Genomic DNA, 26,785 nt, shown 5'->3' on the forward strand with positions numbered 1-26,785 from the left:
TTAATCTGATATCATCATCATTTTTTATTTATAAATTTCTTTTCCTTGATTCATAAGACATATATGCTTTCTTTAAAAAAACATTCTTAAGTTTACAAACAAATTGTACACTAATTAATCATTATTCATATACATTCAATCTGTACACAAATTTTATTTTACTGATTATGTGAACACATATGTTTCAGCTCATCAGAATAACATTTGGTACAGTCAATATATTCAAGTATTTAAAACAGCATAAAAGGTATTTCAGAACTACCTCAAATCTTTTAATGTTCAACCTATTTCAACCATTTAGGGATATTTCCCTCCCGATAGAGATTCAACTTGTCATGATTGACAACTTTACAATTTCCAGTGACATCCAGCTGGATTTAATAGTTTAGGTCAATCAATTCTAGTTATAAGACAGGGTCCCATATGAAGAAGCTGCAGCTTTGGACTTATGCCTACTTTTCTGGTCAAATGAAGGTGCCAAACCTTGTCAAAAACTTGGTAGGTAACCAAATTGGCTTTATTGTTGTAATTATTTGTACTTTGGCATTGTTTGCCAAATGTTTTCTGGCGACAACATCGGCTTTTTCTAATCGGCCTTCTGTGTTATGGACAAACTCTCAAGGTGTCGGAAGGTTATTGCTGGTGTATTGACTGGTCCAGATGGGAACCTCTTATGGGAGTCTAATCTCCCTGCCCAACATAAGACAATTTGGTGTAAGACTAGTTGACTTATCAGGAAATAATGTATAAGCATCTGCTAAACACCGAAGATTAAGTCCCATTCTGTTTGTTCTCCACATAGATAGACTTAATCATGACAAGTAGACTACGATCGAATCTTTCAATTTGTCAATTACCTTTATGGTTTCTAACACTCGTTCTAGTTTTCCTTATTTCTAGTAAGGAACATAGTTCCTTAAACATTTCACTTTCAAAACTTCGTTCTTGGTCAGAATGCAAGGACAAGGGACAGTCATAGCTGCAAATGCCACCATTAAGGATTAAACATGCACATGTATCTGCTGTCTACCCATTTTGTAAAATTATCCGAAATTGCCTAAACATATCTATAATCTCTGGGAGTAGCAGGTAGAGGCCCAAATATATCAGTTGCTAGCCTATCTAAAGGTCATCCTGTTAGCCTGCTGCAAGGGGAGCTCTAGCATGTTGAACTGAAGGTTTTATTGCCTCACATAGATCACATTTGGACATTCAAATGAAAATTTCTTCCTTTATTTCAAACCAGAAAAATCTATGGACTTATCTTTCCTTAGTCTTTGTATGTCATTAATGTCCAGATGTTGTGGAATTGTGCATCCGACTGAGGACTTCATCTTTCATTTTACTAATGGTCATTAATTAAAGATGATGACCACTGCCATCACGTTTTAAAAGTTCTTTAAATAGTACGCCATCTTTGATTTGAAGGGAATCCCATAAATGTCAATACTGTCTGGTGGCTGGCCTATACAGTTCAAACTCTTTCCAGGAAGGTCTTTCATCTTCTGTTTTCCCTTTGAATATTTGTCCTATATAATCATATATAATAATAAATTCTTTATTTAAAGAGGGTAAACTCAGTTAAACTAATCTTCCTTGAGGCCCTTAGTATAACTGTCAGACTCCTGAAAATACTTTAATTGCATTATGGAATTACCAGACTTTCATACAGTCCAAGTATTTTTTTGTTCTGATTGGTTTCTCGTTTTTACAGAATTTAAATTCTGTAATTTTTAACTTTTACTAAATCTGAGAAATTTTTCATGGAATCAGCCATGTCAAGAGCTTTTTTGCTCATTTTACACATGGACCACATTTTAAATATTACATGTCTCCGGACAATCACTATCACGGGGGCTGCTGCATCTTGACCATTTTCATGTTTGGGACCTGGTCTATATTTCACTCTTAAATCAAGGGGAGATAATATATCTACCCAACGAGCTATTCTACCCTTGGGTTCTTTCAGACTAAAAAAGCCAATTTAAAGCTTGGTAATTAGTTCGAACAGGTAAACTTCTACCCATCAAATATTGTCGGTAGTATTCATTAAAATATCTGACTGCTAATAATTCTTTATCAGTGATACAATTATTGCGTTCAACTTTGTGAAGGGTTCCACTACTATATATAAAAAAGAAGATGTGGTATGATTGCCAATGAGACAACTCTCCACAAGAGACCAAAATGACACAGAAATAAACCGTTCAATTTGAAAGAAGCTATTCTTTCATTTTTTAAAATAAATAAGGCCGTTAGTTTTCTCGTTTGAATTGTTTAACATTGTCATTTCGGGGCCTTTTATAGTTGACTATGCGGTAGGGGCTTTACTTATTGTTAAAGGCCGTATGGTGACCTATAGTTGTTAATTTCTGTGTCATTTTGGTCTCTTGTGGAGAGTTGTCTCATTGGCAATCATACCACATCTTCTTTTTTATATATAGTAGTAGAACCCTTCACAAAACTAAACGCAAAAATTGTATCACTAATAAAGAATTATTAGCAGTCAGATATTTGAATGAATACTACCGACTAGTCTCAGTGGTCAACTGTTCATCATCACCAAGTGAAGAGAGCCGTGGTGTAGTGGTAAGGGCATCGGATTACTAACACAAAGGTTCCTGGTTCGATTCCAGTTTCGGGATGAATTTTCGGCTCTCCCTTGTCACCATTTGCGAGTATGGTCTTGAGGCAACAATAATAGTCCGTCGGAAGGAGAAGATAAATGGCTGACCCGTGTAAAGAGAGAGTCATATCTCTTGCACATAAAAGATACCCTTGTAGACTTCGAAAATGAGTAGCCTCATGCCGCTACAGGAAGCACTCACATCCACCAAAGTGGAAAGGGATTAATATAAGTTGCAAAACTTGTTTCCCAATCCCTTATAAATAAATGTATTTAAACTAATGAGCACCAAGTACAGTATCTTGATACCACTCAAATTGCTGATCAAAATGATTCATTACTCTAACAATACAAGTAACATCTTTGTTTTCTAAATTAACATTAGTTAGGGCCATAATATTAGGAAATTTCTGTAAAATATCAGCAGTGGATTCCAATACAAAATCTTGAGACTGAGTACTTTGATAAGTTTCAAATAGATCAATAAAAAAATCTATTAAAATTTCTCTATGGGAAAGTATAGTAAAATTATCTGCTATCCTGACTTTTTAACTTTCCAGGTCAGCCAATTTGTTTGCAAGAAATTGGGGTACCCCCCAGCAGCATAATTCCATCTCTAAATTTAAGATTAGCAGGACCATATTTTGCCTTCATTAGTACATCAAAACCTAATAAAGCTTCATCTACAATATTAGCTTAAACTAATTCAATATTAAAATTTCATTCCATTGATTTAACATTGAAAATAACTTTCCCAAACTCATCTAAAGAATTGCCATTGGCGCTGGCCAGCACATAAGAACTTTTCAGAAGGAGTCTTTTGGACTTTGGAATTTGTTGGAAAGCTTGTTTCGACAAAACTGTTTGAGCAGCTCCTGTATCCACCGTGAAATTTACCCACAAAGCCCTGTACCTGACCTTTAACATAAACTCCATCACTACAAAGTACTTGACGTCAAACAACCGGTGGATTGATCAAGTCATGTTTCTTACTGTCGTCACGGTAGGTACAAGGATTTTTCGTCTCAGTTTGAGAAGTAATAAGTTCATCTTTTTAATCTTCTTTATTAACTTTAGCCGTGTGATCCATCTCCATTCACTACATTCAAATATTGACCTTTTCCTGAAAATGATGGGTCAGCTCCTGGTCATAGGGGTTGACCCAATCTAGTTTAAAGCTAAATCAGGGAAAGGTCTATTATTCCAAAACTTTGTATCAGATGTCCAAGGGGTAGTCTCTCTAGGTTTACTTTCAGACCAATTCTGACCATTTAGCTTTTGGTCTGGTTGTCTTTTAGGGTTGCTAAAGCAATTTCGGGCATAATGTCCTGGTTTACCACAGTAAAAAAACAGGAAATTTCTATCACCCGGTGGTTGTTGACCTGATACACTGACTCTTGGACCATGGATTTTCTATATTTATAGTTTGATCTATTAAAGCTAAGACCAAATGGTTTATTTCTTTGGTAACTGCTTATATTTTGATTCTCTTCTTTCTGATTTTCTTTATACATTTGTTTGAACAATTTCTGTACTTGTTCTAACTGTGTTTTACCTAATCTAACAAACGGTAAAAGTCACATTCTGTTACATTTTGCCATTTAATTTGCCCGATTCCAGTCAGGTTTCTTTGACTTGTTTTTGAGTTTACTTGTTTCTTAAATTCCCCCTCTTGATTGTTCCTCTTGAGGACTATTAGTAGTCTCAATGATAATTATAAAGTCATGTACAGATTCCTCTATTGTACTAGGATCTTTATACAATTCTACAAGAACCCTGGTTATATGGTCTGAAAGACCCAGTCAGAACCGTTGTCAACGGTCTTCTTGCCTTATTTTTCTATCCCTATAAATATATGCCTTTTCAAATATGCGCTTCAGCTCAGCAGCATAATTTCAGATGTATCGCCTGGTGTTATGTTTCTTCTATTAAATAGGTCCTTGTAGTTTATTTTTGTCTCAATTACACCAAATCTGTTTTGCATTTCTTTTGTTACTTTACCATAGCTAGACAAAGTTTTCTGAGAAATCTGATAAAAAAACAAAAGTCCCCTGCTGCCCCATAGAGATGGGAGAAGGAGCTCCCTAAGAATACGCTTGTCGTTCCATTTACCAAGGCAGGCAATAGCCTCAAATTTGTTGTACCAAACCTCCCTTTTCTTCACCAGTATAAGTGGGCAATTTCACATTGTGAGCAAAAGCAGACTTGGACCTAGATTTTGACCTATTTAATAAACTTTTACCTGAACTTTCATCATCAGAATCAGGACAACTGTCCTCAGAGCTCGAGATATTATCCGATGGAGCATAGGATTTTGATCTGGACATAACTGACCTTACACTGCTTTTATCATTGCTAGATCTAGCATGTATGGCTCTGGTCTCTGATAATCTATGAGGGTCTGGAGGATCTTGAAAAGTTTCCTCTAAATGTAGCCTGAATAGCTGAAACATTTTGACTGGTCATATCTTGTTTTGCCCTTTTTATAACCCCATAAAGCCCAGGAGTATCACCCTGAGGTTCAACAACTGTCTCATTAGCCGACAAATTAGGCTCATGAAACGCTTGTTTCTTCCTAATCAATCTCTGACTTCTCCTTTGTCTTGAGTCTAATGGGGGAGGTATATTTAACCCACTTGTGCTTGGGGATGGAAATAATTCTGCTCTAGGCAGAACAGGAGGTTGACCTTTGTCTGTCTCGGGTTCAATGTCATCGGGTAAATTAAATTCTGTCTAACTTTTTAACATGTCAGTCTCAGTTTCATTTCATCACCACCTATTCTAGGTAGAGCTTGAGCTCTCTTTTTCACCGTTTCTCTAGATCCATCAATAAAAATATGGGGATTCCACCGAGAATGTAGAGCGCAAGAGCTTATGATGATAGAGGGTATCAATGACCACCCAAATATCTAAACACTATAATAGACCATGAAACTAATAAAACTAGTGCAGCGGCTACAAGCATATTTCAGACAAATTATGCACATCCTGCTACAAGCATGAAATTAGGCATAGACCTTCCTCAACTATTACTCTATTAATTCAGATATGGAGGCATTTGAAATTTGTTCTCTCACTTCCGGTAAAATCCCAAATGGCGGACAGTTTTCTTAAATCAGCTCAATATCGAAGGCTAGTATGTGAAAGACAATAACAATCAAAACCAAGGAGTAAATAAAGACTCACAAATTGAAAACTAAAGGACATTTATATCAACAGTTATAATAGTAGAGTGACAAATCAGGAAAAGTCGCTTAGTTAAGGAGTTTAATGGACCGAAATACATCACGGCTGAAAATGCACATAAAGATAGAGTTAACATTATATTTTAGCCCTGTCGTAGAGTTTTCCAACGGTGCATTTTTTTTGTAAAATTGCGATAAAAAGTGACTCCGAATTTTTTCGTTTTCATTTTCAAAAACGGGATCGTTTATATCTTATTCACAAATGAAGATATCATCACAAAAGTTGTAATCAGATGAAGCAGTAATGTATCAGGTTTAATTTGATATCAAACTTTCTTATCATATGAACATATAAATTAAGTGGAATGGACGATTTTCAAATGTTTATGTCATTTTTTACAATGTTACCGTCTGACAAAGTATATAACATTTCTTATATATATCACCAGTGTTACATTTTCACAAAATATAGTATAATAATCAATATGCAAGAAGTTTTAAAACCTAAAATTTCGAAAAAGCATGCAAATTCAGTTTTTCGGACCGTTTTATAATACTGATCAAATAGCAGTTTTACTATTCGATTTTCACCTCAATAAGTCTTGTTGCTTTCCCTTTTCCTATTTCCCACTGACTTGTTATTCGCTGTGTTTTTACAGAAAATAAAACTGTGTATTTTCATTATTTTTATTTATAATAAGACATAATTATATCAATGTCTGTGTCTAGTTATAGATTTTATGTGTTAGTGTTTTTTAGGTGTTTTATTTGCTGTTGATTTTGTTGAATAAACTAAGTTTAAACCACATTGGTACACCACCGAAATAATCCGGAAAATAATGGACACGAGTCCTGTTAAGTTTGCTCACTCAGTTCCAAAAATGAGTAGGCTTAATAGTAATTGGGAATTATGCGTTATTTGCCAAATATCTACTCATGAACATTTGTCAAATGCAACAGAAAAAGTGAAAACTACTCTTTTAGACGCAATAGCTGTTAGACGGGGTATTGTTTATCGCCGCCTTTATGATGAATTTGAGTCAACGGAAGTGATTCCAATAGAACAAATAAAATATCATAGGTCGTGTTATAAAGCCTTTACAAGTAGAAAAAAATTTGAAACATTTCAAATAGGGTAAGAACAATGCTCAACATCGAGTGCAAACCATTCCGTAATTGAATCAACTTGCGTTAAAACACGCTCAACGATATTACAATAAGACTGGTCTAAATGTTTATTCTGTAGAGAAAAGTCCTACAAGCGAGATAAGCAATTACGGCGAGTCGAGTCTTTTGCATGTGATGATAATATATTAAATGCCGCAAATGACAAGGTTGACTATCCAATGGTAAGTTTACTCTCTATGGAGAACTTCAAGGACAAGGCACTGTATCATTCAACAGGCATTGCTAACTACATGCTGAACTGGAAAAGGGAACCTGCTGATTATGCTTCAAATGAGTCGAAGCATGACATTGCTTTCATGAACCTGACGGAAGTTTTACACAATGATATGTTTTTGTTTGTCGAATTTACTAGACACGCCATATTGTTCCTTTCTTTCACAAGAAATTAGAAGTTACTGTAGATATACAACAACTAAACTGCAACATAAACTAGAAAATCACTACGGTGATCACATTGTTGTTCAGACTCAAAGAGAACAGGGTAAATTAAATATGATTTTCAGTAGCTCTATCAGTGTTTCCGAGGCTATTCGTTGAGCCAGTAGTTTAAAAGCGGAATTAAAATTTTCTGAGATGAAAAACAGTTTTGAATATGATTCCATACATCAAGAAGATCAGACCCTACCTGATGCGGCAAAAATTTTGAGAAGCAGTTTACAATCGTTCAAAATTTCGACTGACTTTTATCCATCTCCTTCGGAAGTTTCTATCCCTACGGCTTTACAATTCATACCTACCTCTTTTATAAACTTTCTTGCCAGATTAATAGATGACAACTATTTTCATATGGAGAATGATTACAATTCACTCCCAGGAAATGTATTGCTTTAGTCGAGTGTGTGATATCTCTGCATAAAAACCAGTTCACCCCTTTTAGTTTATCATTGGCTCTTCAGATGCATCATGAATATAGTTCGAAAAATCTTATTGAAACATTACATTCACATGGCTTTTGTGCGTCTTACCCTGAGCTTAGACAATTTCTGACCAGTTCAGCAAACCATGAAATTATAAATCTCAAAATGGAACATACATCACCAGTGGCATATGTCCTAAAATTTCAGGTGGAGGCTATATTCAAGAAGGGTCTCACAATGTTGATATCAATTTTTTGATTGAGTTAAGTCTGCCAATTGATATTTTATCGTATGTTTTTCTTTGTTGTGATGTTATGCTATTGTTTCAGAAAAAGGGAGAAGGTTTGGATCCATTAAAACGTTTAATCCCGCTGCAAATGTTTGCACCTGTCCTAAGTCAGGAATCTGATGTACAGTAGTTGTCGTTTGTTTATGTAATATATACGTGTTTCTCGTTTCTCGTTTTGTTTATATAGATTAGACCGTTGGTTTTCCCGTTTGAATGGTTTTACACTAGTAATTTTGGGGCCCTTTATAGCTTGCTGTTCGGTGTGAGCCAAGGCTCCGTGTTGAAGGCCGTACTTTAACCTATAATGGTTTACTTTTTAAATTGTTATTTGTATGGAGAGTTGTCTCATTGGCACTCACACCACATCTTCCTATATCTATAAACTATTGATGGTAAAAACACATTCCATTCTATGGCTCGAAACGAAATAAAATGCATTTAATCTCTAAATTCAATAGGCTATAAACAAGACAAACACAGATATAGGATTAGTTGCTCGCAGTAACATCGAAACAAAGGAAATGAAACAGTTCAGAATAAGATGCCGATATAAAAAGTCTTTTGAGATATTGCTTATCTATAATACTAAAATTACGAGGTCCAATTTGTCAGCCGTCATCGGGTAAAAACGACAAATCTAAGAATTCAACTCTATATAGAACTAATATAGGACAATAGTGTAGATTAAAAATTACGCCACTCCAGACCCTTTTGTTTTCCACAGATTTAATATTGCCAATAATTAACAAGTTCCGGGTCTAATCCGATACCGATACCAATAGTATATTCACCTGTTAGCTATTACCTTATCTGTACGTTCCGCATTTGACAGGCGCACCACCAAACGGTGTATTTAGGATTTTGCTATATACACGGGTCATAATCAAAGGGCTGACACTACTAAATTCAATCATTGTCAAATTGTTTCCTATTGTAGCTTTATTCAGCAATCAGCAAGACTTTCTAAGATAACTAATATAGGACAATGCTGTTGATTAAAAATACCCCATTCCTGGATAGCCTGGACCTTTTGTTTTCAAAATAATTAATATTTCCAATAATTGATAAGTTCCAGGTCGACGGGTTCAAACAGAAAGATTTGAAAGCAGAGAAAACTGTGAATCTTATAATCGACATGACTTTATCAGATGACAATACCAATTACTAAAATAAGGCTTAGGCATAGTTATATACTTTAATTCAGTCACGGACCCGCGATATCACGGGTGTGTACTTGTTGAAGATAAATCTTTAACCACTAAACTGGACCAATATTAATTTAAAGTCGACAATCGGAACGTCAAATAGCACATATTGAACCGGACGCTTCCGCAATAGATGGTAATGCAGACAAATCTTTTGCAAATCTTGAATCGTTGAATAATTTCTCAAACTGTTTTCATTGATTCTGTAAATAGAAGAAAACAATCAAAACTTCATACATACATGTACATGTATCTTAATCAGATAAACATTAAACTTTTATAGATATATACATATTTCATATCTATATACATCAACTTCTAATCACACTGTGTGATTCTTTATGTTACACAGCGCAACATAGCTCATGAAATTCTATACATATAGACATTTCATATCTACATACGTCAACTTCTAATCACACTGTGATTCTTTATGTTATACAATGCAACATAGCTCATGAAAGTCTAAGCATATATACATCTCATATCTACATACATCAACTTCTTATCACACTGTGTGATCCTTAATGTTACATTTATAAAAATTTAAACATATATATATATCTCATATCTATTATATCAACAACAACAAAAAACAAAGTCTACAGCTATGTCGGAAGCTCCGACTTTATACTAATTTTCTTATTATCTTTGTTACATTTTGATTATCGGTGTAAAATAGACAAGTTTTCCACTCAATATGTTATGTACCATGTGTACGGACTTTAAAATATTACTGCTTAGCGTTTTAAAATCTCTCCAAGTTGAACTCTTGGTACTGTCCGATTTATCTCACATAAAACGGGCTACTTTTTATACCTACACCAGCGTATTGTGGCATCTGAGAAATTATTCTCACAGACATAATGTCTCCAATAAGGTACTAAAACTCTGATCGTTTTATAGTAAATGCTACCTGCTGATAAAATAAAAGCAAAACTGTGGTATTTTATGATAAAACATATAAAATTGATGATGATTACAAGTCTCATCTTCAAATCAAATATATACATATATTGAATTATGTGCAAAAATTAATGCCTTCATATTTAATCTTTTGTTTTCTATATATTAATTTATTTATACAACATCCCATGGTGCACTGTGCAACCAATCACATCGCTCCCAGCGACAACATTCCATGGTGCACTGTGCAACCAATCACATCGCTCCCAGCGACAACATCCCATGGTGCACTGTGCAACCAATCACATCGCTCCCAGCGACAACATTCCATGGTGCACTGTGCAACCGGTGCACTGTGCCAATCACATCGCTCCCTGCGACAACATCCCATGGTGCACTGTGCAACCAATCACATCGCTCCCAGCGACCTAATGAATAATGTCCATACATTACAACAGTTTAAACTCAACTGTTACTCAATTCACCCTGAGTGAATTATTGTCGCACTGCGCGACCAAAAACATCGCTCCCAGCGATCTAATAAAATAAATTTCATACATACCATTTCAAACTCATCTGTAACTCATATCACTCTTCGTGACAAAATCATCCCGCTGCGAGAAGATTAATACATTTCATATGAAATAAACATTAACTAAAATCAACTAACAGTACCAACACGTGACTGTTAATAGCTTGTTTTGCAAAAATACTGTTGTCATGTGATCCAGCCACAAAAAAGTTTTTGGATTTTTTTATATTCTCTTAAATCCTTTACAAAATTTTGATAAGTGTCAGTAAAACGATCTACAATCATAGGCCAAAAACATTTTTGAAAAGAATACAGATAATCTCTTATTTCTGTCATCTGCAAAAGTATCACGAGTAAATGGATGGACCCCATAAAGCATTAAAAAATTTTAAAAAATATGAGCATTAGCTGGGCTTGGTGATTTTTTGGTCTTTCCAGATGCATATGCAGGATGTACTGTAGTGTAAATCAGATTCTCCAAGGCAAGCAGTTTAATCGCGGAGTTAGAGCTTACACATTAACATATGAAACTGTGATGGCACTATGGTTCAATAATTTTTTTCAATGGCGTTCAAGCCAACGAAAAATTGCTAACATAGACGAAAAGTTCTGGCAAACAATGCATTCTTGTCATAATGCATTCAGTGTGACCTTAATACAAACGTAGTAGATCTCTCTGAATATGTGTTAGTTTTTCATAAACACTTCAAATCATCGGACGTGCATAATAATGTCAAATGTTACTATATATATCTTTATCTTTATTCTCATAAAGCCAATGCATTACATCAGTACAGAGATAACAACAATAACTATTTACAATATATACAAAACAAAACAAGGAGAGAGGTTACAGAAGTCACTAGCCAGGAGGACGAACACAAGTATTAATATTTTTTATAAATAAACAAAGTTTCTTCAGGACTGGTTTTCGTGTACTCGACATAAGTTCCGAAAATTTAAATGTATTATGTCGTTGTACAACATAGGAGGATAAATACTCTGTACGTTTTTGATCGAGAAAAGTACATTTCAATATATAGTGATATTCGTCACCAATTTGTCGATTTTTACATAGATGGCAAACACGGTTTTCTCTCAGTAAATTTTGCCACCTTCCTGTTTCAATCGGCAATTTGTGATTGGTCGTTCGAAATCGACAAAGAACAACGGCATCTTTAAAGTTCAAAATATTAAAATATTCCTCAAATTCCCAGTTTTTCTTAAAAATTTTGTAGTTAAAAGCTTTTGACGAATTTTGAATTAGAGAATTCCAATTCTGAAGAAACTGGTCTAACAGTCTTTGCTTTATAACAGTTTTTAACCAATCTTTAAAATTTTGTGTTTCCCATATATATGAGAAACCACAATCTTGAAATATTTTTTTGACAAAAAGAATCCATTTAGTCTGCATGTTAAAATGAACATTCATATGGCGAGAAAGTTGATACAATATACAGGAAAACTTTGCTTGTTTGCCGGATATCAAATTTGCCCAAAATAATACTGCTCGAATTTTTATATCTATGTCAACCGGATGGCGACCTAGTTCCCCGTAAACCATATAGTTTGGTGTTGAGGATTTCAGATTTAAAAGTAATTTACAGAATTTTAAATGTATCTTTTCTAATACCTCATTATTACTAAAACCCCATACTTCAGACCCATAAAACAATATGGGCTTGACAATTTTGTCAAAAAGATCTAGCTGATATTTTATGGAAAGCTGATACATCCTTCCCATTTTCAGGACTTCGTACATGGCTTTTAAGGCCTTATCGAATAAATGTTTTTTTGTCATATTAAAATTCCCCGTTTTAGTAAAAATAATTCCCAAATAGTTACACTGCTTTACTATCTCAATGCACCCGATGCAACCCGTGTCATCCTCTTCAATAGATCTTATGTTAGTGGAGTTACGTTGTTCAATAGACCATATGGTATACCATGTTAACACATGTTATGGGGTTATTCTATGGAAATAGAGTAACACCGTATTATAACCATGCTAGTATACGGTATGGGGTTATCCTATTCAAGTAAGATTACACAGTAATGATACAAATTTAGCATATAGTATGGAGTTATACTATTCAATAAGGGTAACACAGAAATTATACAATGTTAGCACATAGGATAAACTGAGTATGGGGTTATCTTATTCAAGTAAATAACACAGATATTTTGGTATGACACAGAGGCTGAACATTGACCAATCATTGTATTTCTTGTATAATCATACAAAAAAACAATACCCCATAACTTTCAAGCCACATGCAAACAGAGAGTGTAGAGGTCATTGTTACAATAATTGACCAAACTTTTGCATCTTGTCATGGTACGACTAACGCTGCATCATGTAAAATAAAGTTTCAAGTAAGTTGAGAATTAAATGCATTTATGATCATTTATACTTGTAAACAATTATACATATTACTTGATATTACTACATACAGAGACATACTACAAAGGTTTATTTCCAATAATTCTCATTCCTCGTCCCGTCCCTTTTTGATTTGACTTAAAGCACGTTTTATTGTAGAATATTAAACGAGTGTCTTTAGTTTAAACTGGAACACATTTAATTGCCCTAATACTGATTAACTTGAATTGTTTAACCAAAACCCACCCGCAGATCGATGAATCTAATTGAACGTGTTATGAAAAATTGAGTTATATTTGCTAAACATAAATATTTGTCAAACGTTTATATTGATTAACGACGTAGTTTTTAACTGCAAAACGCGCAACCTCTCTGTCAGCCCATAGCTGAGGCCGATAGCAAAATGTACTGTCCGGAATTGATACATACGTTTGTACCGGAAGTTGTGAAATTTATTTTCCGTTTAGTCAATTTCACTTTCACTTTCACTTTGACTCGTAAATTAATTAAATTCTGGCCTAGAAAGTGGGACAATTTATAACAGGAGACAGAAACCTGCTCTCATGAGGTTGATTAATAGAGAAATGTTATATCTATCTACTCCAAAATATTAAAATGAAATACATATGTCTTACTGCAAGTGCAAAAACTTCCCCCTCAAAAGTTGAAGGCAAAACAACATGAAAAAATACATTTGTTTATCAGGGATAATATGAGAATGGTGCTACATTAAATGCAAGCTTACCAAGACATATTAGTTTATTTATTTATTGATAACACCACACTCAGAGATCCAGAAACCCACATTATATTGCAGAACGTTTATCTGTTTATTGCACAAAACTTGCAGAATTATGTTGCATGAATCGCTGCCACTAAAACTTAATTTTAATATAATAAGGGTTCAGCTGGTATAGAATAGCTAACTGTAGACCATGCAACTAGTCCTATAATGCAAGGATGTGGTTATGTAACAGTGGTTTGATTCCGCCAGTGTACTTTATTTGGAGGATTTATGGTGTATTTGAATCCTGCATTGATGTAAACAATAAAGTTTTCGTCCAAGGAATGTTCACGCTAGTGTTTTGAAACCAGGATGCCTCTGTAATTGAAACTTTCTGTAAGAACAATAAAATTGAGAATGGAAATGGGGAATGTGTCAAAGAGACAACAACCCAACCATAAAACAGACAACAGCAGAAGGTCACCAATAGGTCTTCAATGCATCGAAAAACTCCCTCACCCGGAGGCGTCCTTCAGCTGGCTCCTAAACAAATATATATACTAGTTCAGTGATAATGGATGTCATACTAAACTCCAAATTATGCACAAGAAACTAAAATTAAAAATCATACAAGACTAACAAAAGCCAGAGGCTCCTGACTTGTGACAGGTACCTCAAGCCAAGTAGAAAAGTAAATGCAACACCGTGATAAAATTCTCAATATATCTATACTTAGCACAGACTCAGAGATGTACATAATAATGGATGTTACATCATACCTCCCACGTAAATCCACATGTATTGTAACCTTCTTTGCAAACTCTTTGCCGATTTTATTGTTTTAAAAATGGCAATTAAAAAAGACAAAAGAACTTTTATTCTTTTTCAGATGCATAATAAAAAATAAATGCCCAAGAGTTCAGAGAAATAACAATATCAAAATAAAATTAAATTCGCGAAAGTCTATTAATATTTTTGGCGAATTCAAGTCATTTCAAAACATGACGTCATACAAATGAAAACGCTAGAGTTGAAGGTTTTCCATTACGTGAACAATAGAAATTTGTATGATAAATGCATTTCTGATGTATTTATATGTTTTATTTTCTATTTTAATGCATTATACTAACATTTTACAGATTTCAGCAAGTCAACATGGCGGCTCTTTGGTTAAGAAATGTCAATTTTGAATTTGACAGTCGCTTACGAGAAACACATGTTAATTAAAGATGTCAAATGTTGGGATTGAGAAGTAATAAATTAAACAGGTTTTCTCGAGCAGTTATTCACGAAATAATCCATGCAAGCTACAGATTTATTAGAATGTTTGAGCTTGATCTAACAAGGAGTAAAAAAGAACAGCCAAACACACAAAATACCAACCCTCACTTCAATTTTGTAAAGACCGTATTTATCAACTAACGCTCAGGATAAAATTTGAATATCTCAGCCAAGGCCATGTGTAAATTTCCAACAATCTTTGGCTTCCATGAACTATTTCTTAACTAATACCACAACAAACTACGATAACATAGGAATAATGATACATGTTGGTCTGTCTGTTTTGAGATCATCTTGCATAGTTTTTCCTCTTATACCTTGAAATGATGAGGGGGCACAAAGTTCTACCCGTGTCCACCTGTATGTCTACATCCTTTTGCACATCCGTACTTCCCAAAGTTTACAAATGGATCATAACTATGCTGTGTAACAAAAGTATTTTGTGGTAATAAGTATAAAAAATGGAAATAAATGCTGAATTTTTGCTTCCTTTCTCAAACATAAGTTAGTCTCAAACAAATGTAATAAAACTTATACACAATACTGATCTGACACCACAAATCAACATGCACATTTGGGTAGGGTCAATTTTACTCTTCTTCAGTTATGTCCCTTTATAACTTTATATGATATGCCTAGGGTGCATCGTCTATGTCCCATTGACACATTCCCCATTTATTTGAGTCATAATTTATAAAGGGGAGATAATTGAAGACTTATTGTAGTACAATGTATCTTTCAAGCAAAACATCCAATGTGAATGGTTTTAATGAAACTTGATACATTGCATGTAAAACAAATAGAACATATATTGAAATTTGTTTATTTATTGTAGAATGAAAAGAATCTGCTTTACTAAAAGTCCACCAAAGATTAGATAGTTTTTGCCCGAAACAGACCACACACTAGACTGGAAGATTCAACATCCAGCGAAAAGAGGAAAGTGGCATTGATTCAGTTTCAATACACACTCTTACTTTTCCCTTACAAGGTGATATGAGATGTTTATGATACTTTTAAGCAAAAATTTAATATAAATAGGTTTGAGACAGGTTACAGGTATATTGTTGCTTCAATAATGTTTGTTTTTACTGAATCACCAGTAAGTTTACATGGGAAACTAATCTTTTACATTTTCAAAACATACTCAGATACTTGTATACATGTGCTGATGTACTAAGGCAATTTCAATCTATAGAATTACTGGTTCATATGAACCATATTTACAGTTTTTTGCATGATTTGAATGTGAATAGCTATATCAATAATTGTATTATTTTCTGCTGACATAAGAGGAAGATGTTTAGATGATTAAGGATATTAACTTATTATGGAAGACATTTTTATTTTATTGTACTGATTAAAAGGGTTATAGTTCAATAATATTATGACAGTACATGTATACAGATTCCCAATTTACCTTTTAACTTAATGTGCATGACCTCCAGCATTTTGTCCAGCCTATTCTATTAGTTTTACATGCATCTTCATGTCAGGAGTTATTATTTGGAGAAGGACAAGCAGAACAGTTTATTCAATGAAATTAATTTAAAAAAAAATGAATAATGTGTTACTATTTAGTTAGTAACTAGAGTTTAGTATTACAATATTATTTTGAAAAAAAAAATTGTCCTTCACATGGAATAACTAATAATGGTCTAGACAAAATAATATTCTTGACAGTGTTTTGTAGAGCAAGTTTAATGTAGGGTTTTCTACATACCCTAGTTAAATTATGTATTTGTTTTCACTTATTGTTAACTTATGGGATAACTAAAATCTCCATTTTAACTTTCTTTTTATAGGGATATATGTACCAAAAAGAGTTGGTCTATGTGCTCAAAGAAAAGACAACAATTGTGATCAAGCTTTTTTTTTAGTCCTATTTCTGATGTTGAGAAGAAAGGTATGCTTTTCTCTTGTATGACTAATGTAATGTTTATTGCTACTTTGACAAACTGTCAATCATGCTTATTGTGAAGCACATAAAGTTCTTACTTAAGAGAACAATTGATGATATGATCTGTAGCAAAACTTTAAAGGATAACATAGTCTTTATAATTATGGGTGAGACTTTTTCAGTTTTATAGAATAGTAGAAAAAGTCTGTTTACCATATTATGTAGTTGACAACATCATATCACCATTTATTTCATATAATAATCTTAAAGGGAGGAATGATACTTTATAAAAAAAAAGATGTGGTTTGGTTATCAATGAGACAACTCTCAATCCACAACCAAATGTACCGTAGTCAACAATTTCTAAAAGTATTGCAATATTGACCTCATATAAATGCAAATCCTCTGAGAAAAACTTATTTTTAAGGATTTGGTATTGTAAGGAATTTAATGTGATTCTTTAAAATCAGTATTTGTTTTTATTGATATATATGTTCAAAATGTTTAGGAAGGAGTGCAATGTGTATATTATATTAATGTGAAATTCAGCGTATATTTTGTTGTAAGAAATCTCATATTATGAGATTTGTCTTGTATAAGCCCCAAAACACTTAGGCCAATAACATTTTGCACAGTTGTTGTGCCTATTATATTTTTTTGACATTTGTCTCATTATTTTTTTGACATAAAATTGTCTCATTATTTTTTTGGTAAACTAAATGTTAAAAAATGTAAAGGCTCAATTAATTAACCCTGTCTATCCCACTGTCTGTTTTTCTCTATAAGAGTACATTGTTTTTTCCGGCTTTCTCCTCCTACAGTTTTTGAGATACAGCTTAGTAGGATATAGTAGGATGTTTCTTCCCATAATAAGAGTATGGATGTCCACAGGATTTTATTTGTTTTCAAGGCACTATAAGCACACACAAAAATCAAAGGATCAGGGCTTTATTGCACTTTTTCATAACTATTATCAGTAAAGCCTTCAACACAGAGCCAAAAAAAAATCACTGCAAGTATAAGATCGCCCTAAGCATTGGTTTGAGCAGAATTTTTAGCCAAAAATTTCGGATAGACTTTATATAAACATGTACCATCACCAAATTGGGCCAGAAAAAAAAACATACTTGAAAGTAGAAAGTATTTAAAACAGAATAGGCATAAATAAGGTGTAAATATCAAAATATATAGAATATAGTTTGGTAATTGAGTTTTATTTGAAAGGTGTATATAGTACTGGTGATCCTTGTAGAACACATTGAAATGTATAAATGAAACCACATATTGCATGTTTCTGAAAAGGGTCTGGTTTGGTGTATCTAAAGTTTGGGTAGCCAGCACAGTCTGATGTGGAAATGACTTCTGACGTTGTCTGTTGTCTGTTCTATATTCGGGTTGTTGTCTCTTTGACACATTCTCAATTTTATCATCATTATCTCCTAAACTATATGAAATATCTTATAAACTGTATAAGATATCTTTTTAACTATATAAGATATCTTGTATGGCATGTGATACGGATTTCGTCATGTTTTGTACGCTTTATCATATATTTAAACAGGAGAGTAAATATCAACTGCTTTCTGACCCCTAGCACCTGAGATTTACTTCTGTTTTGAAAGCGTTAAAGAGAAACGCTTATTTATTTATTGGAAGCACCTGTGTTACCTTACAGTTTGAGTCATGTTGTTCATAGAATTATTTTGTTTATTTTTATTTTTTGTGTGTTTTGTATGGTATTTCATTGAGATCTTTTTTATAGTTGCATTTCGTGTGCCAGAATATGAACGCTTGATGTCTGTGACATAACATGCCAAACAATGATGCAATTCAATAAATGGCTTCCTGTCCTAATGAATCACTACTGTCACAAAGGTGAAATCCGAGTAGGAGTGTGATAAAGGGTACTCATCAAAGTTGAGCAATACATATTAAACAGCAGGCTATTTATCAAATATATAAAACTACTGTTTTTAATATTACATATATGATACAAATATATATCTATATGTTTATTGTTTCAGGATGTAATGAAGTAACAATAGTGAAGGTTTTAGCAAGCAGGTACTGGAAGAACTTCAAAAGGTTAATCCTACAGCTGTCTGGTGATGTTGAAAGAAATCCAGGACTTACAATGGTATCAATCACCCCAAAAAAATGCTATGTTTGAGACTGAAGTATATTTAGGATTAGTTGCTCTGAAAAACAAGCACTTTAATTTAACAACTTCATCAAAATCCATTTAATTAAGGCATATTGGATAATGTTTCAATTCATCTTTAACATAATTTTCATTGAAATTTTATGTTTTATTAACCAATAGAAAACTGGTTAGTACTCTGTTCAAGTAAGGCAGACTGGACATGCTGCCATGAACAGTTTCCATGGGATAACTTATGAAAAATTTAATCAACTCAGAAATGACACAAAACTGTCTTTTCACAGTTATTGTTATAGGCCTGGTTACATGACATATTATGGTATACCGTTGTCTGTCCGTCCATCGTCAACATGTCAGACATTTACTCAAAAAGGCTTAAACCAATTTGAATAAAACTTTGGTGAATCGTTTATATTTATTGCGGTGAGATCCTTTATTTTTATAAATTTTAGATTTTAAGTTTCTGAGTTATAGGGTTTTATTAATTAAAAAAAGGGGAATTTTCCAGTTTTCTGACAATCATTTAAAAAGACTTTCACCAACTTGCAAGAAATTTTGGTGAATTGTTTATATCTTTTGACATAAACTCCCTTTCAATTTTTATAAATTTTAGATTTTTTGTGTTTCCCATTTACAGGGTTTTATTCATTAAAAAGAAGGGAATTTTCCAGTTTTCAAACAATAGCTCAAAAATACTTTCAGCAGCTCTTATTGAACTTTGGTGAATTGTTTATATCTATTGATGCAAGCTCCCTTTAGAATTATATAAATTTTAGATTTTATAGTTCAGAGTTATGGGGTTTTATTCATTACAAAAGGGGGAATTTTCCAGTTATTGGACAATAACTCAAAAATACTTTCAGCAAATCCATAGGCGGATCCAGGGGGGTTGCTGGGTGACCCGGGCCCCCCTTTTTGTGGGAAAAATTTGGTTGATTATATAGGAAATCACTGATGCATGACTGGAGTGGGCCCCCCCTTAGGTCAGTCAGCCCCCCCTTAGGAAAAGTTCTGGATCCGCCACTATATGAATCACTCTGTCTGTCTGTCTGTCTGTTTCATATGTCTTGTAAACTTAACTCCTCCGTAATGTATGTACCAATTAGATGAAACTTTACACAGTCTAAAATATTTCAAGGGAGATAATTGAATTTACTTAGTTTGTAGGAAATAGTCCAGATCCAATAATTTTCAAGGGAGATAATTGAACCTAATTAGTTTAATATTGCAATAAGTGGCAACAGGACCTGTAAGTGCAACTATGTTTAATTGCCTTGATGGATATTGATGTAAATTAACACAGTAGACTGACACCACCAGAGAATGTATATGGAGGAAATAATCCTGGTCTGAAATATTTTAAGGGGGAAATGGATCTTGATTGTTTAATGTTGCAATATAATGCAACAGTGTTTAGTAAGATAAGTGGATGTTCTCCTTATCTGCTTTATCGATATTGTTGAAATTTTATATCAAGTGCAGTACACCGCCTGGGAATGTGCATGAAGGAAAATCATATTGGTCTGAAATATTTCAGAAGATGAATTGGAATGGGGGTGGGGTATCCTTTAGTGGGTTGACTCCCAGTTTTATGCAATACACTCAGAATGGCAAATCCTATCCATGCTGTTCTGTGTTCACTCTTGTTTCAAACTAGGATCACAAAAGTCCTTGTTATATTCTTTACATATATTACGAAGTTAGATCTCCACAAAAGTACAGGTGAATCAGGAGTCTTAACATATCTATGTTTTAGTAACTAGAATACAAGTTTTTATTGTTGTGATACTCACCCAGTTGCATTACATTTAAATTTAATCAGAGAATTACTTATTATAAGAACATTTGAAACATCAAATAAAATAGGGGGCCGCAGCCTTCTGTTCTTTAAAAATAAATACAAAACACAAAGTGTCCTATCAAATCAATGTAATTATCTGCCCTTTATTTTAAAAGGATATATTTTTTTTAATTTAAATACACTTTATCACACTTAATTTTTTGATAGCTTGATCCAACTTTCGAGCTTAAGATGTTCCAGTCATATAATATTGCATTATACTTTGTAAAATATTTTAAACCAAAAAAGAGATTTTTTGCAACATGCCTAAAACCAGAACTAAGACATCATTCCAACTTGACTTAATATATCTTTGGAAAAGTCAGTTATCTGGAATGTGATCTGAACAGTTCAACTTTTTTTTCCATTTTATTATGTATGTTTCTTTCAATAATTGAACCAGTTTTTGTGAATTTTACATGAAAACAATTCTATTTTAGGTTTATCAAGACTTCTTAGTGCTTGCCATACAAGTGTCAAAGAGTGAATGGCAAGAATGGCTTTAAAGAACAGAGAAGACTTGTTTTATTGCACTTAGTTTTGAGCTTATGTTTGATATTTTACCACTACGATAGAGTTATGTAAATTTATGTAATGTATTGTTCTAATATACCGATCTGTTTTGTAATTGCTCCTTTTTAGATATCTTGTAATTGGTTTTTTTTATACCTTTTCCTACGTGAGTACCATTGACAACTATTGAAGGTTTTTAGTAAGGTTACTTTGTTTTGTTTTTTTATTTCTTAGGATTAAGATGTCATTCTTGAATACCTTGTAAGTATGACCTGTGTTTTTATTATTTCTTGATATGTGTAGTATTAATCCACCCCAATTATATTTAGTTATGAAAAAAATATATGCCATAAGGACTGTCCACTATGAATGCCTCTCTGAAAAGATTAGAGAGTCTTGGCATAAATAAATATAAATTTCTAAAATATAAACAAATTATTAAGACTCCATCATTTGTCCATACAAAAAAAAAACTTTGTGTCACAACAGTGATTTTTTTTGTATAATAAAGGTTAGTTCTAAATCTTAGTATTTTTATTGGGATTGTCTTCATTGCATAGAGGATGTGTTTATCATATAATTTAATGTACCTCAAAACGTGATTTTTAAATGTCATAAATACATGTACAGAAAAACATACATAATGATTATGATATGCTAATACTTCATTGTTGCAAATAATTGTACTTTAAATTTAGATGAATATATAAACTGGAATTTACTAATCATATTTATGTTTGTTGATTGTTGACAATATGTGTTGAAAAACAAAAAGAAGCCATAGGACTTAGAGTAACAAGCCTCAGTCAAAAAGTCACAATTAATTCATTCATAATTATTTAAATGTATAAAAGAAAATGTATTAAACATTGTCTTTTTGTAAGATAAATTGTTTGTTCATTATTAATTTTTGAAACTTGTAAATTTGTTGATAAATTTACTTGGTCTATAAAAGATTAATATAATATAAAGATATCTATTGAATTTGTCTTCCTATTAAAAACAATCTCTCAAAAACACTTTGTGCCCTCTTGCTCCATATTTTTTAATAGGTTACTTTTTTGTCTATTTTGTTTTGTACCATGATATTATGCATGATAAATATAAATTGTGCTTTATGCATGTCACTAACTTATAGATAATTTTCTTGTTAGGTATTTATGATAATGTTTTCATTTACATTTATTTATCCTGCAATTGGGTGTCCTACTATACAGATACAGCCCTACAGATATCGCTATGCTGTATCTGTATACTATACAGATATCGCTTTAAAGCTCCGCCCACTGCCGGACTGAGTATTGTTTGAACCTTTGTGACCTCAGAATGTGTATTCCAGTTGCATTCCAATGACGATGACAATTGTCGATTTCAAAACTTGAATGTGTATGATTGTGTTACAAAATAGACCATGTCAATTTCAGCATGCATGTTTATAAATAGTGAATGTCAAGTCTGAAGCGTAGGACAACTCGTACACTTCTGTTTCAAATTTGACAATGTTTTGTTATTTGTTTTTACTGTTGAAATTAGTTGTTATGTTAAAATAAATAATTATTCACCTTGAGCGATGTATTATTGTTGACTATTCGAGATTCTTTTTTTGCGAACCCGTCTTCAGCGTAATGTGTGATTTTGATATTACTACGCGGGCCTCAAGGGATTACAAATCGAAAATAAATGCTAAATAAGTTAGTTTTTGTGTCTTTCAAAACACAAACAATATACAGAATTAATTGCAGGATAAAGACAATAACTGTTTAGTGTCTTTAAATATCAGCTGTATTTGTACTCGGCTCGAAACAGGTGTAGTAGCTCGCTAAAAGCTCGCATACACCTCGTTTCCTAGCCTCGTACAAATACAGCTGATATTTAAAGACACTAAACAGTTATTGTCTATATATATATATATACAAATTTAGAAAATTTAAAGTTTTATAATAAAGAATAAAATTAATAAAACATGTTTTGATTGATTTGATTGTATCCAATATGTTTATTAAAAGGAAGGCTGTTCCAGTAATAGATACTGAGTTTAAATATAACTTGCATCATATAGAAAATAAAACAGCAAAAGATAGAAAACGGAGAGAAAATTGCTTCAACTATCATATTTAAAGTTCATTTCCTCTTTACAGAAGGAATTGAGTGCAACACAAAGCCTGAATTGAACTTAGTATTGTAGCTAAGCATGACTTTTTGTGTGAAATTATTTTTTATTAAATGATGACTTTACTATTTTCACCTATTTTTTTGTAAGTAAAACTAGAACAGGATACAATCTGTGAATTATATGGTTTTCTTAAAAAGAGTCTTCATGTATACATGTATGAATTGCCTGTGATTCTAAGATATTGTCAGTGTGTCTTTTTCAAAGATCTACATTTCAGTCAGACCGGATTCTTTTGACCTTGACCTTAAAGTTCTGTGATTAGATCCATTCTTATGTCGGTTAAAATCTCATTAGAGCTAATGTTGTCTCTGTTTGTATATCTTGCCGACTTGCTTATTTATTATCATTATTTATAAAATATTGGATGCAGCAGGTCAACTATATGTTATGTATGTAAAGGGGTAGTCCAAATAATTATGACGTCTGGCAAGGCTATTTTAATTTTTTCAGCCTTGAGAAGGCGTCCCAGAAAAAAAATTAAAATAGCCTTGCCAGACGTCATAATTATTTGGACTAGTAAAGGGGAACATGTCAGTTTGGCAGATTTCATCTGACCTTGATCTAATTTTTATGATTCATTGGTCAATGTTAAGTTTGTTGTGTTTTGGTCTTTTTTCAAGTACTATATTAAGCAATAGGTCAAATATATTTGGTATATTGAATTATTGTTGTTAGATGTGCATATGTGTCTTATAGGATCTATGTAAAATATGAATTGTCAGTGATACTTGTAGTGAAACCTTAATCTAAAAGACCATAAAATCAATGGTCAGTAAAGCATATGAGACATTTCAGCGTGTGCACTCTTGTTTGTTTTTAGAAATAAAAAATGATTTTTTTTGCCTATAAAATGTACTTTTACTGTATCTTTAAAGTAGTCAGCACCGTTAGCCACTAGTCCGATAACCCAGACTAGTAAATATTGATTCAAACTAGAGAAAATTTTCAAAATTTTATAGAGTCATATAGGGACAAGTTTTGATTTCTAGTAATGAAAAAGTTTTTGGCACAGACTGTCTTTACAAGCAGATAAATAAAGACATTAGTCTAATTCATTTAAATATAGATAATGACAGATGTAAGACTTGTAAATGAAAAAAAGACAATTGGTAAAATATAAATAATAAAAGATATAAGGCATGTACACGAAACAAGGAGTTAAATATGGATGATAAAAAATGCAAGGCAAATGTACACTAGACAACTGCACTGCAAATTCAAATAATTTACAAATGGCAAACCCTGATATGCATTGTCTGTGGATCTTAGATACAGTCTGTAAGTATTGTCTGTTGTTCCTAGATACTGTCTGTAAGTATTGTCTGTTGTTCCTAGATACTATCTGTAAGAATTGTTTGTTGTTCCTAGATACAGTCTTAAGTATTGTCTGTTGTTCCTATATACAGTCTGTAAATATTGTCTGTATTAAAGTATTGTCTGTTGTTCCTAAATACAGTCTGTAAGTTTTGTCTGTTGTTCCTATATACTGTCTGTAAGTATTGTCTGTTGTTCCTAGATACAGTCTGTAAGTATTGTCTGTTGTTCCTAGATACTGTCTGTAAGTATTGTCTGTTGTTCTTAGATACAGTCTGTAAATATTGTCTGATGTTCCTAGATACTGTCTGTAAGAATTGTTTGTTGTTCCTAGATACAGTCTTAAGTATTGTCTGTTGTTCCTATATACAGTCTGTAAATATTGTCTGTATTAAAGTATTTTCTGTTGTTCCTAGATACAGTCTGTAAGTTTTGTCTGTTGTTCCTATATACTGTCTGTAAGTATTGTCTGTTGTTCCTAGATACAGTATTTAAGTATTGTCTGTTGTTCCTAGATACTGTCTGTAAGTATTGTCTGTTGTTCTTAGATACAGTCTGTAAATATTGTCTGTTGTTCCTAGATACAGTCTGTAAGAATTGTCTGTGGTTCTTAGATACTGTGTATTTATTGTCTGTGGTGTTAAGATACAGTCTGTAAGCTTTGTCTGTGGTTCTTAGTGGTTCTAAGATACAGTCTGCAAGTTTAAACTGTTGTTCCTAGATACAGTCTGCAAGTTTAAACTGTTGTTCCTAGATACAGTCTGTAAGTATTGACCGTGGTTCTGAGATACGGCATAAAAGTATTGTCTGTGGTTCTTAAATACAGTCTGTACATATTGTCTGGTTCCTAGATACAGTCTGAAAATATTGTTTGGTTCCGATGTACAGTCTGTAAATATAGTCTGTAGTTCTTAGATACAGTCTGTAAGTTTTGTCTGTGGTTCTTAGAAACAGTTTGTAGGTTTTGTCTGTGGTTCTTAGATACAGTCTATAAGTATTGTCTGTTGTTCCTAGATACAGTCTGTAAGTTTTGTCTGTGGTTCGTAGATACAGTCAATAAGTATTTTCTGTTGTTCCTAGATACAGTCTGTAAGTATTGTCTGTGGTTCTTAGATACAGTCTGTACGTTTTATCTGCGGTTCTTAGATACAGTCTTTAAGAATTGTCTGTGGTTCTTAGATACAGTTAAAGTATTGTCTGTGGTTCGTAGATACAGTCAAAGTATTGTCTGTGGTTTTTAGATACAGTCAAAGTATTGTCTGTGGTTCTTATATGCAGTCTGTAAGTTTTGTCTGTGGTTCTTATATGCAGTCTGTAAGTTTTGTCTGTGGTTCTAAGATACAGTCTGTAAGTTTTGTCTGTGGTTCTTAGATACAGTCTGTAAGTATTGTCTGGTTCTTAGATACAGTCTGTAAGTATTGTCTGTGGTTCTTAGATACAGTCTATAAGTATTGTCTGGTTCTTAGATACAGTCTGTAAGTTTTGTCTGTGGTTCTTATATACAGTCTGTAAGTATTGTCTGGTTCTTCGATACAGTCTGTAAGTATTGTCTGTGGTTCTTAGATACAGTCTGTAAGTATTGTCTGTGGTTCTTATATACAGTCTGTAAGTATTGTCTGGTTTTTGGATACAGTCTGTAAGTTTTGTCTGTGGTTCTTATATACAGTCTGTAAGTATTGTCTGTGGTTCTTATATACAGTCTGTAAGT

General features: G+C 33.0%; 1 long non-coding RNA gene across 1 annotated transcript; it reads left to right on the forward strand.

Annotated features, from left to right (window-relative positions):
* The first annotated feature begins 13,655 nt into the window (after positions 1–13,655).
* LOC143066386 (uncharacterized) lies at positions 13,656–22,032 on the forward strand. Its single transcript, XR_012975590.1, has 5 exons — positions 13,656–13,739; positions 16,012–16,167; positions 16,982–17,082; positions 19,101–19,213; positions 21,518–22,032. It is a non-coding gene; the product is annotated as an uncharacterized LOC143066386 (long non-coding RNA).
* Positions 22,033–26,785: the final 4,753 nt, after the last annotated feature.

Source organism: Mytilus galloprovincialis, chromosome 3 (assembly GCF_965363235.1).
Source record: "Mytilus galloprovincialis chromosome 3, xbMytGall1.hap1.1, whole genome shotgun sequence".
NCBI classification, from domain to species: Eukaryota; Metazoa; Mollusca; class Bivalvia; order Mytilida; family Mytilidae; genus Mytilus; species Mytilus galloprovincialis.